Source organism: Hirundo rustica, chromosome 1 (assembly GCF_015227805.2).
Source record: "Hirundo rustica isolate bHirRus1 chromosome 1, bHirRus1.pri.v3, whole genome shotgun sequence".
Classification (NCBI taxonomy): Eukaryota; Metazoa; Chordata; class Aves; order Passeriformes; family Hirundinidae; genus Hirundo; species Hirundo rustica.
Window position 1 is genome coordinate 128,521,269 of NC_053450.1, and position 17,517 is coordinate 128,538,785.

General features: G+C 38.4%; 1 long non-coding RNA gene across 1 annotated transcript; it reads right to left on the minus strand.

Annotated features, from left to right (window-relative positions):
* Window positions 1-1,113: 1,113 nt before the first annotated feature.
* Window positions 1,114-11,182, minus strand: LOC120764114 (uncharacterized). Its single transcript, XR_005704186.2, has 4 exons — window positions 11,045-11,182; window positions 7,383-8,618; window positions 6,421-6,505; window positions 1,114-5,674 (listed from the first exon to the last, which is right to left on the minus strand). It is a non-coding gene; the product is annotated as an uncharacterized LOC120764114 (long non-coding RNA).
* Between the last annotated feature and the right edge of the window lie 6,335 nt (window positions 11,183-17,517).

The following is a 17,517-nucleotide window of genomic DNA, read 5'->3' on the forward strand; positions in this document are numbered from 1 at the left end:
AGGTCAGAAAATTTCCTCTGTTGGGAACAGAAAAATCCCTTTGCTATCCTTTGACTTTCTCTTTTTTTAGTTATTTTCACTAGTAACAATTTGTTATTTTCTTTCAAAAGCACATAACCATCAACAAGAACAATTAACACTCACAGGAAAAAACACAGAAATATAGCTTTTTATGGCTCTGTGTTTTGACATTCCACTGGCTGTCAGGCGATTGCTGTTTTCCTATCCATCTCTTGAGATGAACATTCAAGAAATAACCATCCTTGACTACCATTTTCTTCAAATAAGCAAGTGAAAATAACCTGTTTCTCTTTATGAAGTAAAAAATGATAGGCAAAGAGTCAGTTGAAGAACACATTATTACAGATATATTTATTTTCCAAAGCATAATTTTGGTATAAACTGCATGACAGACACTTCCTTGATTCACTTTTTCCAGCTAAGAAAAGGCCTCTGTGGAGCAAAAGTAGCACTTCTATGTTATAAAGCTTGATGTTTTAAAACAGTTACAGAATGGTGTTTCTGTGTTTCACACGCCGTCTGTTGGTTTGCAACTTGAGGAAATCCCAGGGTACTAAAATTAAACTGACTCTTTATGAAAAGAACCATGTACAGGCAGCCACAGCTGCCTTTCCAGCTTTCCACATCCCACTGCCTCTTCCAAAGCCCTCTCCTCACCATTCCACAGTTCCCTCTTCTTCTCCCAGTCTCATCTCTGCCTGTTCTTCACCACGGTGTGTACAAAATTCAGCCAGAACAGTGCCAGCACTTCCTGAGCTGTTATAGCAGTTGGTGTTAAAGGAAAAATGGGTATTATTCTCACCTAAGTGAAAGGTGGATTCCCACAGTATTTTTAATTTTGCTTCACTCCTTTACTTAGCATTGCACAGGTCTCTATCTGTCTTTTGGGATGCAGTTAGTGACTTATTAAAGACAGTCCCTTATTTAAAACAAATTAATATTTTTCTTCCTTATATGAACTAAATAGTGCAGTGTTAGCTAACTGCTGTTGTATTATTAAGGTAATAAAATTACCCCATTGCTATCAGCACAACATGTTAAGGTATAATGCAGTGCTCAAAGCAATATAGCAATATTCAATGGAGCAGAGAAGTATCCAGCAGAAAATTATTTTTTCCATTTTTTCCAGTATATTAATTTTAATTGCCATCAATACAAGATTTTTTTTTTAATTGCAAACCAACCCTCTATCTTTACCATCTTTTGTAAATCAGGTCTCATAAAGATTTTAATAAATAAAACTTTAAATGTTAGATTTTTTTGTATACTGTTGATTATTTTGTGTCTTTTTTATGATTTTGTTCCACAGGAAAGGCCTAACATTTGGTATTTCAAAGGGTCATTGTGACAAAGATATTCACTTTCAACAACAAACACTTTCAACAATACTTAAAATTTGATGACCACTTGAATACTCTGGGTGTGTGTGATAACATTTTCAAATGTATGGGTTTTTACATGGAGGAAGGATGTAGAAAAGTTTTAGTTAAACTAGGGCAAAAATTCATGGCAAAGAATGTAATCAAAGTTACAGAAGTATTGACAGATCTTAGATTAGAATTAGGAATCACAGGATCACAGAATCAACTAGACTGGAAAAGAGCTTTTTAGATCATCAAGTCCAGCCTATGACCTAACACCACCTTGTAAACTAGTCCATGACCCTAAGTGAGACCATCCAGTCTTTTCTTAAAGTCCTGTGTGTAATTCAAACACTGACTCTAGCCTGCATGGTAATCATTCATGAGTTCCAGAAATCACAGTGGACATGGCTAAATCTAACCCGAAGTACAACAGTTTTAGAAATAACATTGATGTGAAGTATATGGGGGATGGCAGAGGTCCTGAGCAGAGACCATGAAATCTTTTATTATAAAATTTGTTTTATAATAAAGATATATAGGGTAAGTTCTATACATATGCAAAATACTTGCATTAATAACTTACAGAATCTCCCGATCTGTCTTTATAGAGTCACTATGTGTGGGTAACAGATCTGAACTTTTGTGCAACACTTGCTCCTTCTGGTCATTTATGAAAACACAGTATTTACAGTTAACCTGTAAACCTGCTTCTTCCTTTCAGGACTTGAGAAAGTATCCACATTCTCTCTATATCTACATGAGCTGTAGAGGTTTTCATAAAGCAGTTTCTAAAGGAACAATCTCATAGTGCTGCCCAAAACAAAAGAATTCACCTCCATTAAGCCTGTTTCAAAGTACACTGAAGTTAATAGAAAAATACTGACTGACTGGAGCAGATTCTAGATCAGTGACATTTTTGGTAATGGCTACTGTGCCTTTCTCCTATACTGGGCTAAGAGGTGTTCACAGTGAAGTTGACTGTGTGCCCAAAGGCTGACATAGCTGTCAGCAGCACTTAGAGTCCATTTGCACCCCCACAATGAACATGCAAAAGTAAAAAGAATGAAGAGATTTTGCCTGTATCCCTAACTGCTGAGGCATGAGAACATCACTTTAGCCAGCCCTTGATAAAAAAAAAACCACACTCCACTTCCTCTGAAGTTTAAGAGCTTTGCAAACTGTGTCAGAGTAGATGGAGATCAGCCTGAACAGCAAACATCTCTGCAGGGCAGTCTCAGGCCCCTCTGGATTCTGAATCTGAGTGTGTAGCAGGGGCACAAGTTGATGCTAATCTGAGGCTAACGTGAAGAGTTGTCAGAGCCCTCTGCTCAGGTGCTGCACTTCTTCCATGTGTACCTCTAAAACAGTGCAATGGGCAATGACGCAGAGACACAGTAGAATGCCAGTGACACTGCAGTCCTGGCCTCTGCTGGATGCAGCTGCCCTACAACAAGCCAACACTGCAGAGCAAGCAGAACTGCTCTCTGGAGAGCCTCTCAGTCTCCATGTTGTAAAGCAGCACCATCAGCATTTTCTGATCAAGCCACTGCACTGTATTGGTAAGCCTGGGTGGGTAATGGGGGCTTCTGTCTGCACAGCTGGATAACAGCACTGCAACTGCCTTTCACAACAGCCACAGCTGAGTGTCACACCCCTGTAGGAATTTGGAAGCAAGATATCTGTCCTGCCAATAGCAGTAATGCTCTTAAAGCTGCTTTCTTGCAAGGATGTGCTGTTGGAAGAAAAAAAAAAACTTTATACTTCTTCACAGTGTTCTTAACAGGAATAGCTGGCTTTGTCTTACATATATATCACATATGGTAAAGGTATTTAGCAAAAACAAAGCAGGTAAACAAAACAAGTCAGCATTTTCAAAAAACTCTCGGTTTATATTCTTAGGATATTTCATATTGTATATTTGTGAGTAAAGAGGACTATCCATACATAGATTTACTATAGGTACCTTTGTTTCCTTAAAACCTTCGTACCCCAAGGTCTCCAGCAATTGTACTCTCCTCACTGCAGAGCAAATCTGTGTTTTTCTCTTGACTCTTCTAAGTGAAAGAGTATAGTTGCCTAAGCCAAGAAATGAGTGTCTGTAACATGTCCATGTGTCTCACTCTCCACTGCAGACTAGCACAAGGGGCTACCTTCATTTTGTTGGTCATAATGAAGACACCCACATTTTTAAAGGTGAGGTGTTGTGCACAGAGGTTAAAGACAAGTTCATTCCTCTTTTCCTCAGGAGCATTAGAAATGCCTTCACATGTGTTACAAGAGATCAAATTTACTTTCAAGAGTTTGTCTGAAATTGATTCTCCCCTCAGGCTTTGGGGGCAATTAATTTACCTGTTCTGTGCCTCCTTTTCTCCATCTGTCAAAAGACCAGGTCAGTATCATTCCCTTGAAGGATTTCCATGTGTGCCATTTGATTATACTGTCACTCCTATCACTATGAGGAGGTCCAGCTAAAACTCTATCATAATCTGTGATTAGTATAGATGCAATGCTATTATCTTATGATTATGTCTGCCAAGCTGTAACAAGAGCTCCAGATTCTAACCTTTAATGTGTCCTGCGTCTTTCATTTGCCATGCACACAGAAATCACCTTTTACTGGGCTGAGTTTGTGTGGCATTCAGGAAATGAGTAATTTACAGGCAGACTGGGGACTTTAGCCTTTCCAAACTGAAATTTGGGGAACCACAAACTTCAAACAGTGTCTGAAGATTTGTTGCAATTGACAGGAAGCTCTCTTGAACAAAATATATGCACTTTTTTATTGTCAACATCTTGCACAATTTTTATTTTCAATTGCTGCATCTGGGAAATCCTGGAGAAATGCCAACCTCCACAACAGTGCACACAGAGACAGAAGATCCTCACATCAAGGATTCTTAGTACTGTCCCTAACTTTCCATAGTGGTAGATAGCTCACTGTCTTTGGAAAAGGCAAAATTATTCAATATACAATTTTCTATGCTAAATCACTTCCTGGGATGCATTTACCATGCAGCTTACACACAGTTTAAGTCTAGAGATTTGTGTCCAAATATGGCTCTGGATACACCTCTAAAGCCCTCAGCAATGCAGACTATGACTAAAAAGTGCTTCCCCCTGTTGCACTCAACATCCACACACACTGCTTAGAAAAGGAATTGAAACCACCTGACTGTGTGGAGCTTTCAGCAGTCCATTCCAAGTAATCAGAATCAAGAGCAAAGCAGATGTGTCAATTCAAGGAAGAGGAAATGTTTGAGGTTTTATTTTGGCATCAGCTGTCTGCTGATCCCCAGCTCCTGGGTGCAGAGGACAGGCAGTTTCAAAGTAAGCTCATGATGGCACTCAGCATCTGTAGTTACCAGGAGCTTGATGGGCTGTGCCTTTTCTTTTATCTCCAGATAATTTAGGGGCTGTTGAGTGATTTGGAAGTGTTGGTAAGTAATTTTAGCAATGGTGAGGGGAATTAGAGAGGACTTTGTTAAGTAGAAAGACATAATGATATTCATTTCCATGCTATTTCAGAAATTGGGGCCTAAGGGAAAGAGGTCAAATACTCACTAATATACCAAAGGACATTCAGTGTGTTTCTGCTCCATGCTGGTATTTACAGTCATATATGGGTTATTTTCCCCTCAATGCTCTATTTGTTAATCTTCAGTAATGTAAATTGGAGCTGTTTTATAAGCAAAGACGTTCTAGTTTGGAGATCTCTACATTTAAGACTTTGGTGTATATATATAAACCATAAAAACATCCATCCAGCATCTGTTTATTCTGAAATACTCTCTGTCTTTGAACAGTCTAATATGGACATCTTGATTCCTAAAAATGAATTACCATATGCAATACTGTGTAATTTTCTGCTAAAGGCTGAAATAAGAAAATGTTCTACAACAGACTATCTTTCCAACTCTATCAAAGCCCTCAACAAGAGCTAGAGAAAGTATCACACTCTTGAAAAGCTAAAGAAAATGAATGGTCCATGTCCCTAGATCTCTAGTACAGTGACATTTCCTTTAGGATATGCCAGATATCCTCTCAAGACTGCATGATTCAAAATATTCTGAAATTATTGTTGTTATTGTTATTGTCATTTCAAACTATTTTGATGCAGAGAAAAGCAAGAAGTTGTCTTTTAATTTGACTAACTAGTAATAAAGTAGATTTAAGTGGCCAGGGACTCTTTGACAGTAGCAGCTGTGGATGCCACTTGCTTTCAGGAGGCTTGTATGTAACTAATCTGTCAGAGTCCTTTTGCTTTCCTTTCAGTGGTTCAAGTTCAGCATCTGAAAATATTAAGCAAACAGTATTTATAAGCTGTAGGAAAAACTGTCTGGATTCTAGGATTTGAAAAGCAATGCTTATTGTTAATCAGCTAGGATCTAGAAAAAGGAGCACTCAGACATATATAGTAAACATAAGCAGAAAATATTCTGTCCATGGCCTTGCTGTGAACAAAGTCTTGCCTTTGCCTAAGGAGAAAGTAGTGTTTTGTACTACATGGTATGTACGTGTGTGTACTTTAATTTATGTCAAGTTAATTATTTTCAAAAAAGCTGTCCTTATAGGAGGTGAAGCTATAGAAACACTAAAGGGCAGGCACCCCTTCCCAGACCATCCACCACATCATGAATGCAGATATGGACTATTGTATCTACAGTGAGTACAGCAGACATTGGACTTGAATAAGTTGCCTGGGAATAACCCTCATTTCAAGGTTGAAATTGCAGTCTTATCAGAAAAATCAACATTACCAAGCAGTTTTCAGCTGGTAATCTTGCTTGTATCAGATGTCCTCAAATCTAAGTGTCTTTGCATGAGTGAACTGGTGTATTTTGTGTGCTCTGAGTCTGTTATTTAGAGCTTGGAAGTGGAATTTCTCTGATATTGAAACTCAGGGGAAAAACTACTCCTTGGTCTTCAAGTTTTACCTAAACCCATTTTTTGAGGGTTCTTATTCCAGCTCCCTACCGTTGAAGTAATGTTCCTAAATTCTCTAACACAGTAAATGTGCATGTTGCAAAGGACTCACCCATGTTTAAATGCTGTGGTTTTAACTTCAGGTTGAAAGGATCTCTAGGGTAACCTGTCACAGAATTTGGTAAATTGGCTTCATACTGCATTTGGAAAGGAAAGTACATGTTAACATCAGAAAAGCCACCAGGAAAGAGACCAATGAAAGAGAAAAGAAATTGAAGAAATGAAATGCCATTAACAAAACAAAATTGAAACAAACAAACAGAAAATTTAAACAAGTGAGAACAATAAAATGGAAAGGGGTGACATGAAGTACAGGGTAATGGTCCAAAACCTGTCAAATTCCTACTCATTGAAATTGCAAGGTTTCATTTTCTTTCATGAAATGAAAGGAAATTAAATCTTGAAATCAGAGAACAAAGTGAAACAAACACTCTGGAATGGAGATACAATAAAATCAAGTGTAATTAAAAAGAAAGGAAATTTGGAAACGTAGTAAATACAATGGAATGCATAGGGATAACATGAAGTGCAGGGAGATGGACCAAGCCTTGCCAAATTGATCCTCACTGAAATCACAAGATGGAAATTCTTCATTTCATCAAAGGAAATGAAATCTTGAAATCAGAGAAGAAAGTGTAACAAACATTCTGTAAAGGAGATACGAAAAAAAAGCAGTTTTGAAAACTGAGTGAATATGAGGAAATAGACCGAGATGACATCAGGTCCAGTTCCAAGGACTGAAACTTGACAAAATTATACTCATTGAAATCTCAGAATAAGGAAACCAAGTGAAACCAAGGGACAGGAGAAGAAATTGAAGAAATTAAATACTATTTAAAAAAGAAAACTAATTGGAGTAAAGCTGATGAAACCGATGAAATGGAATGGGATGACATGAGGTGGAACGAAGTTTACTGATAAAGAAAGATACGTGTTCCTACTGAAGGGGTATAGAACAGGGCGCAGAGAAGGAAAATGAGAGATGAAGAGAGGAGACAAGGACAACAACATTACCACTGCACCTCAGGGTGCCCCATAGGTGTCTGTTGGGCAGATGGATCGTGCGTGCAGCCAGCAGCCAGCACGGCTCTTGTGACCAGCTGGGCACGACTCCCAGGCAGCCTGGTCCTGGCCTTCACCAACCAACACAGGCTGGCTGCTGACGGCTGGCTGCTGACGGCTGGTTCCTCAGGGCTGGTTCCTCAGGGCCGGCTGCTGACGGCTGGTTCCCGAGGGCTGGTTCCTGAGGTCTGACTGCTGAGGGCTGGCTCCGGGCAGTGCCGGAAAGATGGCAGCGACAGCAGGTACCATGCAGGCCGCAGCTGCCCCCATGGCAAATAGCGGAGCACAGGGATGTCATGGCGACCGGCTCCATCGGGGAGATGGTGAAGCAGGAGAGGAACAGTGTGGACAGGACAGACAGCCAGGGAAGAAGCAGCATTGCAGAGAGAAAAAGGTGAGGAAGGGGCAAAGTTGACGCTCCAGGCAAGCCCCTGCTTCGTCCAAGAAAACCAGAAAATGGCAGCCCCAGGAGTATGGTGCTGGTAGCTGCTTTTATGTACTAAAGCTCCTCAAAAAAGCCCAATTTATCTGGCGTTTTTTCCTGGGAAGACGATGTTCTACCCCAGCTGCAGGAGTCCCTTGAAGCCAAATCATGGAAGTTTCTCTCCCCTCATTGTCTGTCAAATGAAGTCACTTGAAGACTGGGCTTCCTATGATGTCAGCACCTAAAGGAAGTTTTCACATCATGTATAACATATGTTGAGGCATAAATGAAAATCAGGTTAGTCCCTCCATACATGGGTGGTGTCAAGGAGCAAGGTTTGGAGGGAGCAATGTTGGGGCAGTTCTGTGCCCCCCTTGGCATGCCTTTTGTATAGTAATTGTCCCTGAAGCCCTTGGGTTTGTGGTTTTCTCAGTCCTAAATCTACGTGTAACCTAAGCGCAGCTCTGTCATGACTGTGGCCTTAGACATCCTTTTCGGCTTCAGTTCCCCTTTTCCCTTTTCTGTGGCTTCTGAGGATGGTTGGATGACTTATAGAGCTGGTATCTAAAACCAGGAGGTTGTTTCACAGCCATAAATCCATGCTGGCTTTGGATTGCTGCGCTGCAGTGTCTTGTTGTGAGACAGGCCAGTCAAGGCTTGCAGAAAATTTTCCTTGAGTTTCAAATAAAAATTTTCTCTCTTCTTGGTGGAAGATGAACATAATGGTCTGATGATTAATTTTTTCTTCTCAAATATTGCAATCCCTGGCAAAAAGAAAAACCCAAGACACACACAATACAACAGTACATTTATTACTGATCGCTACTTTCACTCTGACTATACTTGTCTGCACAACACAGCACATTCACTGAAGATAAATATGTGGTTGTACCTGTGCTTCAAAGAAGAAGTACTGCTTTTTGGTTCTGTCTTTCACTTTTGCAAAGTAACCTGATGAAGAAAACTCCCGAGCCTAGAGAAAACCCATCTGAAGTCAAAAGCAAGGATGTTAGGAATTTACACATTCATACCAGCCTGTGGGAACGGGAGCTCTGAATTTTATTTTACCTGAAATACTCATCAAATGTAACAACACAAATACACCCTTTTTTCTTATTTTCATTCTTGTCTCATTAAACAGTACATCCCTGACAGGAGACTAAACTTGTGCACATGCAGGGCAGCACAGAAGGGGTTTGGGGTTGTAGTGGGGCACAGCTGGCTGCACACTAATCTCATTTTGTACAAGTAGAAGTGACAAGAAGAACCTTGAAGGAGGAAATGTTGAAGCTCTGCTCTCCATTCATCCTGATGCATTTTCATCTTTCTCTGCATTCCTGGGCACACCCAGGACACAATGTTCACTAGAGCTACTCCATTGCTATCCCAATGTGTGCCCAAGTGTTACGTCCCACCAAGGGCTATCTCATCAGCCAGTGCCATGAGCTTCAACTTTTTGCCCAGAGGTAGAGGAAGGCATTTCCCTACACCCAAGGATGCCTCTGGGCAGGATGAAAGACCATTGGAGCAGCATTAACACCCTAAATAGGCAGTAAAGCATTTAGTTCTGTGCACGAACTGGACACAGATACTACCTTATCCATGTTTTCTGTTTTGTGTCCATGATCTAAAAGCTGCTCCCAGACTATTACCTTTCTTACACAAGAGCTCCTTTTATGCCCTGAAAATCTGGAAGAAAGACCTGGATCACAAGGGTATTGCAGCATGCCCAAACACAATAGAAACATTTTTTTCCTATTCTAATTCTCAATGCTCAGGAAACTTGAAGGAACGCTCTAACACTACAACTTTCTCTTGTTTGTACTCATTCATTCTGAGAACAGAATGGGTTTTTTTCTAAAATAAGATCATGGTCCATTGAAGGGCATATAGAAGTATGTCTTTACCAACAAAGCTTTGTTTCTGAACAAGGATTTGGGTGGGCAGCTTACTGGACATAAATCAAGTCACAATCACAAATTACTTCTGGAAGGTCACGTTTCTGTGCTCTTTTTTTCAGATGATTCTGGTTCCCAGGCCATGCTCAGCTGTGCTGTGCTGCCCAGACAGGTTCCTTCCAGCCAAGGACCACACATTTCCAGCTGCAGTAGATCCCTGCTTCAGGACAGCCTTTGGGAAGGGGCCAAAACTCAGTCTCTGCTACACAGGTTATACCCAGACTATCCAAACTCTGAAGCATAACCCCGTTCCTGCTTAGGAGGAGGTGAGTAGGCTTGAGTTGGCACTTTGCTTCGGTGTTCTAAGGTAGCCCAGGCTTCCCATCAAGTGTGTGTGGGCAGTCCACAGGCAAACCAACTGTCCCACCATAGCCTACTGCTGTGTTTACTCATGATTTAATAAATTTTGGAAAAAAATTGACAGTTGATACTTTATACATGTAAAGAAGCCTTTTCTTGTTTTGCAATTAAACTGGCAGAATGACTAGGCCAGATTTAGATACGGGTAAAACATGTACATGCCAAGGTCAGTGGGATGAATAGCACAAGCGCTTCTGCTCTTCTGCTCTGTGCCAAAATTATACTATCTGAGACTTTACATTGCTGCTGTTGCCATTGTGAAAAGATAATGTGTGCACCTGTATGCATCTGCCCCTCCACAGGCATCAGGAGCAGAAATGTTCAGCTCTGCAGAGCTGTGTGTTCTTCTCTGCCCCTTTTCCTCTCCCTCTCCATGGCAGTGTTAGTCCCACAGTCCAGAGACAGCAAAATTCGGAATTTGCCTATGTTCCTGAAAAGACTCAAAACTGCCTATCACTTTGCAGAGATTATGCTAAAAGGATATCTTTTCTCCATTTCAAACACAGGTAACAGACCACTAACATGTTAGTTGCATGATTAGATAACATTAGAATAGAGATTTCCTCCTTATCCCTCAATCCTCTACCTATTTCCTCCAGCCCTAATTTCCTTCTTAAAATCAAGGGTTTACACCCTAGAGTTTCTAAAGCTATACAATTCTATGACTCTCCATTAATTTCACCAGAGCAAAAAGTCTGTATTTTCACACATCCCACTTCTGCCAGCTTTGTTACCATTGATTTTTGGTGCCTATATTTGTATCTTAGAAACTGAAACTCACTGATCCAAAGTACCTACAGATCCATATGCACAGTGGTGAATAAAGACCCCAGAGAGATGCAGAGAACAGAAAAAACAGAGATATGACTCACCACTCTGCAAAGACAGGGACTTCCAGACAAACTTCATCTGCTGTACCTTCCCTTTCTTCTCTTCTCTGGGACATTAAGTGAAGCGATGGATTTGCAGCACACACTTACTCAGGGAATTGTATATTCTTCCATTGTACAAAAGAACTGGAATATACAGTCTACCCATCTGTGTTGCTAAGAAACAGGGCACTGTTGCCTTGGGACTTGATTCAGAATTCAAAAACGAGAAGAATGTCTCAATAGACTGCATAAATGCAGCTTGAAACCTAGCAACAAGGCCACAAGTTCAATACGCTTCTCTTTTATGCTAGAAAACAAGGGTATTAGAAGGAAAATATATGACTGAGGAAAACAAATTGTAATTTGAAAACAAAACAGTGGTTTTCTATCACAAATTATCCTAACGGATGGAACTATGTTTTACTAAACATACTTTTATGACCTGTAAGATCTGATGCTGTCCTGTGCTTTGAGCAGGTTCATATTTACTAAAACAACTGAATAGAAAGGAGCATCAGCATTTACCCCAGTATTGCATAAATATTCATCTTGTCCAGTAAAAGTGACAACACAAGAGTCAAGATTGCAGAATTAATTTCCATTTGTATTTCAGTTTTCAAGCATTCTGCCAACAGAACAGTTTAATAGTTGCTACCCACATCTTGAAATCATCACTTGAAATGGCCTGGATTGTGTAATTGCATGTGACTACTTAGCCACATACACATAGACTGTGTATGTGGCTAAATAGACTCCTCTATTTGCTTATATCCCAGTGAAGTATAAATTATAAATCAAAAATACCTTATACACATTTCGCCTTAACAAATGATCATCATGTGCTGTTGGAAATTACATTGGTTCAACCAGATATTTCATTGAAAACCTGTTCCCTCTGTTTGCTGAATGTCACTACACCACTGAAACTTTGGCCAGCACTTCAGCCGGGAAGGCCAAGTTTGAAATAAGTTATGGTTCTCAGCTGATTAAAGAGAGCTTGCTTGGGTTTTTTTTGTTTTTTTTTTCTTTTTGATGTTCTATCATGAAATTATAAAGAGATATTTTTCAGATGATATGACTGTGATAATGGATTTAACTGGAGATGAAGAAGGAAGCAAAATTCAGAAGTACAAATCACCTAGAGCCACCACCCAGAGTCATCACATTTGTTCCCTTGGGTTTTTTTCTTATAAAATATACTACTTCAAAAACAAAGTAGAGAACAAAAGCTTTAATCCTTAAATGTTTCTAAGTTTACAGCACTACCATGCAGGTCCTTCAACATTTACATTTTTAAATTTTTCAGAGTTAGAACCAAAAGACTATCTGGGAAAATACATTTTTGTTTGGTTGGTTTTAAAGAATATTGAAAATCCTTTGAGCGGGTGCACCATTTTCTCTGTGTTTAAGGAAATTTACATTTGTTCAGGCTTTTAGCTGGAAAGGAATTTGGAGGCTGTAGCTGAGCTTTGTGATCTTTGTATCGGTTCAAGTAAGAAGGATTTCACAGGGAACCTGAAGTAAATTATAAGATAATTGAATGTTCCTTTGTAAGTTTACAGTGCTCAGATACCTACAGTTTTACTGAAGAGAAAATAGCATCAAACAAACTTCCTTAAGAAGTTGAAGGTTTGTACTCCTTAAATCACTTGAAGAAATAAATTTTTTCTCATTGCCAACAGATGGCAGCATGTAACTTACTTTGGAAAATAAAGGCGTTTAAAACCCAGGAAAGCCAAAGAGTAAGCCTTTTTGCTCTACCATAGGATAGCATGAGGGCTTGACATTTTCCTGCACAAAACCACCTCATCTTTTCAGCTAAATATAAGCTGTTTGTAGACTTAAATAAGATTAAGGAGATCTTAAGAGTTCAAGCTGGGAAAAGCAGCAAAGCTAGTCAGGATCCTAGTCTAAGCTGCAGAATCGTCTTAGGGACAAGCAAGCATAGATGGAATATCATACCCAGATTTAACCTTGAAAACTGGAGCTATAGCCAACAGGATCTATACTTTTTACCTTGAGAGAAGGTATTTCAAGGGGGGAAAAAGAGATTAAAAAATCCAGAAAGAAAGAGAAAATAAATCCTCCCATTCATTATTTCTAAATAGTGAAAGAAAAGGGGATGAAATATATATTTTTTTGACCACATTATCAGTCAAACCAAGACTATAAGAAAAACACATTCCTTGACAGGACTATAAGCATGACCTTTGGAACATGTTGTATTCTTTGATTTTTTAGGGTTTTTTAAACATTTTACTTTGTTTTATGCTGTATTGTTTTCAAGGAATCAATGACAATAACAAAAGGAGAAAGAAATAAAGAAAAAAGGAAGTTTACTTTTGATTTTGAAAACAGATAATTCTTATCACTGCTTTCCAGCCTGTGTTAGAAATGGAATCTTTTCTTTTCTTTACGTTCTCAGCTTTGTTGCAGCAGTGACCTACTTTTTTCTTGTATTTCTGTGTCAGCTAAGACAAAAAATTTCAGGGTACTTGTTTGGGTTATATTCTAGCAATGCTTAACAAAATCAGAAAGAGAACACTGGGTGTTTCTGATTGTCCTTGCACTCATGCAGAATCTGAGTATGTCCACTGAAGTCAGTGTAAAGGCAATGTGAATCAGAATTAATTATTGAAAACCACTGCTGGAGCAACAGGAAGAAAGATTACATTACGGCACTTTGCATTCTGTACAAAATGCTGATCGGTATGTGATAACAGGATAATATTTCATTGTTCCTTAACCAGGATATACAGTGGTGTTTGAGGGTAAATGGGGGCTTAGTGTTCCCTTGCTCTAACTCATTAAAGTAAGGAACAAGCCTACAGATTTCATAAACCCACTTCTTACTTCTCAAATCTTATTAGAGACTGAGTAGAACAAATCCTGGTTTACACTAAAATAACTGTTTCATTTCCCTCACTCCAAGTAGTTGTTTGTCAAACCAGGGAACGCAGCTCTGAAATATCTCAGCTGACTGCAGGATCAATGCCTACAGGTCCAGGCCAAGGTGACACATCCATTGTTGCTAATTAGTCTTCATATTCAGTGTCATGCAAACATAACTCTTTTGCATTTTAGTGATGGAATTGAGAAATGCATGGAGCTCAGAGCTATTTTAGGCTCTTCTGTGCTGCACAAGGAGTTGCGAGGATAATTCTTTATCATCGTTCATTTCACAGAGATGAAGGAAAAATAGAACAGTCTCAAAGCCTTGGCAGGGGAAATTCCTGTTTCTTGAAAATGAAATAAACATGAAAAAGAGCTAGGATACTTAGAATAACAAACCAAACAATAACAAAACCCAAAACCTTAAAAGTAGCATCAACTTGTCCAATTTGAGTTTCTCCTTTTATCTGGATATGCCTTCAAATATCTTCATTATAGTTTACCGTAAGATACTTTATGACACAAAAATAAAAGTCACATCAGGTTTGACTGTGAGAATTACCACAAAATTATTTTTAATGGAAAATGTAGAAAGTGACTCATTAAAATCATAAGAAAAAAATTTTGCTTTTCTAGTCCATTCTGATAGCAGTCTTTCATTCTGCTGTTTCCAAATGACACAGAATTGAAAAAATAAACACACAATAAGTCAGCAGTAGAAACAGCAAAAAATAGCAAAAAAATCTCTTATGAATTGTAATGTCCTTCTACAGCTAAATTAAACTGGACAGCAATTTTCTCTCCCTTATATTTCTCCTCTCCAGTAAGGCCACAAATGTAAGTGTGTATATGTGTATTAAATCAGATTGTATATATTTGGTATTTCTACACCTTAAAATAGCTATCTCCTGAATATATTTAGTGTTCTTACACCTTGAAACAATTATCACCCATGATCTCAGTCTAAGCCAAGTTATGGCTTTTCTCACAAAGTTCTAAATCCCTCACAAATAGGATTTAATTTAAAATTGCTGACAAAATCAAAACAGGGAACCTACATTGCTTTGGATTTGAGTCATTGCATTAGTTGTTGATGAAATGTTCTCTTTTCTGAATTGGAGTTCAGTGGGATTGGATTCTCTGAATTTTGTATTAATAGAAAGCCAGGCACTATAACAGATCGGCACAGTGATTCAGAATATGTAGATTATATTTATTTGGTTAAATAGTTTGACAGATGGGATGTTCACAACTACTTAGGGCTGCCTGTTCAAGTGCCTCACATTCATACACAACAGCAAGTTTAATGAGTTTAAGCACAACATATGAACTATGTATAAAATATAATAAATGTTCTGAAAGCTACTAGTCTGTGAGGGTTTTATAGCAGTCAAAATCACAATGTCATTCCCACCTGCTGAAATAATTAGGGGAGGGGTGGGAAATATCTGTAAATACTTGGGAAAACCAGTGTTTAACCTCTCTTTTCAGACCTTGTCTTCTTTAAACGTCACAGAAGTGCCTATCTGTATCAGATATTTAAGACTCAGACCGACTTCTACAAATTAAGAGCAATGCGTAACAAAATAATCTCATGGAAATATAGACAGAAAGATATTTCTTTTTAAAACAAGAAAACAGGACAGCAAAAGAAATCCTATCTCTTGATTTAGGTGCTCCTACAGCCCACTGTATTGTTGCAAATTGAAATCTCAGAGTCCAGCTGTCCCTATTCAATATGCTCTGTCTCAGTCCTATGAACCAGTTCTATAGCCAGGCTCCTAACCTTCATGAAGGCATTACAGCAGCACGCAGTATAGGTCCTAAAATATTCTGTTGGAGACATCCTGGTAATTCTTCACACACCACTATCTTAGCAGGCTGTAAACTGGACAGAGGAGAGAGTGAGTTGCAAGAAAAGCAAGAGGGAGTAGCCAAGTCCCAGAGAGCATCAGAGGCATAAACATGATTTGGGAGAAGGAACTGAGAGCAGTTTTGATTAGCTCTACCTTCAGACTTGCAGACAGTGAACAAGAGAATACCCACTGGTTCTGTCCAATGTGAGTAAGTAGGGACCTAATAAATGTTCTATGTATTCGTCTTTGAAAGACAGTTTCAATCATTACTTTGTTGTCATTTGCTAAATACAAATAATTTTTGCAGGAAGTTTTTACTATTAGGAAACTCATTTCTTAAAGAGCAGACAAAATTTTATTTTACTAGGAATCAATAATTTCTTAATGAAGTTAATTCTTTAATTATATGCCATTTTCTCTTTCAAATTATTTTTCCAGTAATATCCATATTTCTCTAACAGATGAAAGTAATTATATTGGCTCTGCTGAATAACTTTAAGTCATGAAAGTCCTTTAGCTAAGCATAGATTTATGAAAGAGCCAAATGAACACTGTCTTTGTAATGAAGATCTGCAATCTCAAATGTTTTATAGTATAAACACAAAATTCTACCATTAGAAGTTAGATATAACAGTCAGGACTCTTTCAGGTAAATTGACTAATAATTTTCCAATACACTGAATTATAAACTGCACAATAAGGAGTTAAAAGTCCTGAATTCATAAGAGTCTTTGTTCAGTGTTTCAGAAGCCAAATCAAGTACAATTTGCCTCACTACATATGTGTTAATAAATATACATTGCTTCCAAAGGCTGAATATAAACTTATATAGATTGTGTATATGCTCTATATCAGATTAATTTATAAATGGAAATCGTTAATTCAACCACTATACTATGTTAATGTCACATTTTCAAACCTGCTATGTATTCACATCAAGGTGGATGGAGTTTGTTTTCATTATTCAATATGCTTAGCCTCCAAAAATAAATGGAAAACGATAATGAGTCAGATTGATGTGAGCAGATCAGTGCATTAAAAAGCCAAGCTTTTATTTATTTACCAGTAAAATAAATTTCAAAAGAAAATACTTATCTACCAAAACCCAGATATTACTTTTATTCTCTTAAAATATCTCTCTGCCAAGCTTTTCTTCTTGTTAAGTGTGTTGGTGGAAGCACCCTCTCACTTATGAACTAAACCTTTGTAATAGAGTTCCCTTGTGACAGAACCATGAAAAGACATAGCCTTTACCACCCTTTGCTGAAATGCCAACTTTAACATGTTCCTCTAATTAATTCTTTACAGTTTTATTTCTCCTGTGTCTATTTTAGTCCCTTGGTGCTTGTCTTCTTTTGCTTTATTCTCTCCTGCCACAGGGGTGGCAGGATGATATAGCATCTGTTGGTGGCTCTGCAGAGGTTGGACAGCTTTTCTCTTGACTAAGCTGAATGTTGAGATATTAGATGTACAGCATTTTTTAGTGAACTGCTCCAGAATGAATGTATTTATGACCCATTATATAGAGATTGTTGCAGATGCAGGAAGGGAAAGCAAGAAGCTGTTCTTCAGAACACATTTGTACTTTGTCCTATCAGATGCAGATTTTTCCAGAGAAAATACTAGATTCTACAAATCTTCCAAATGAACATCTTTTCTGTCTGAAACTGTTCAATTTCAGTATTTCCTTGTATCTTCTCAGAGATCTTGATGTCACATCGAACT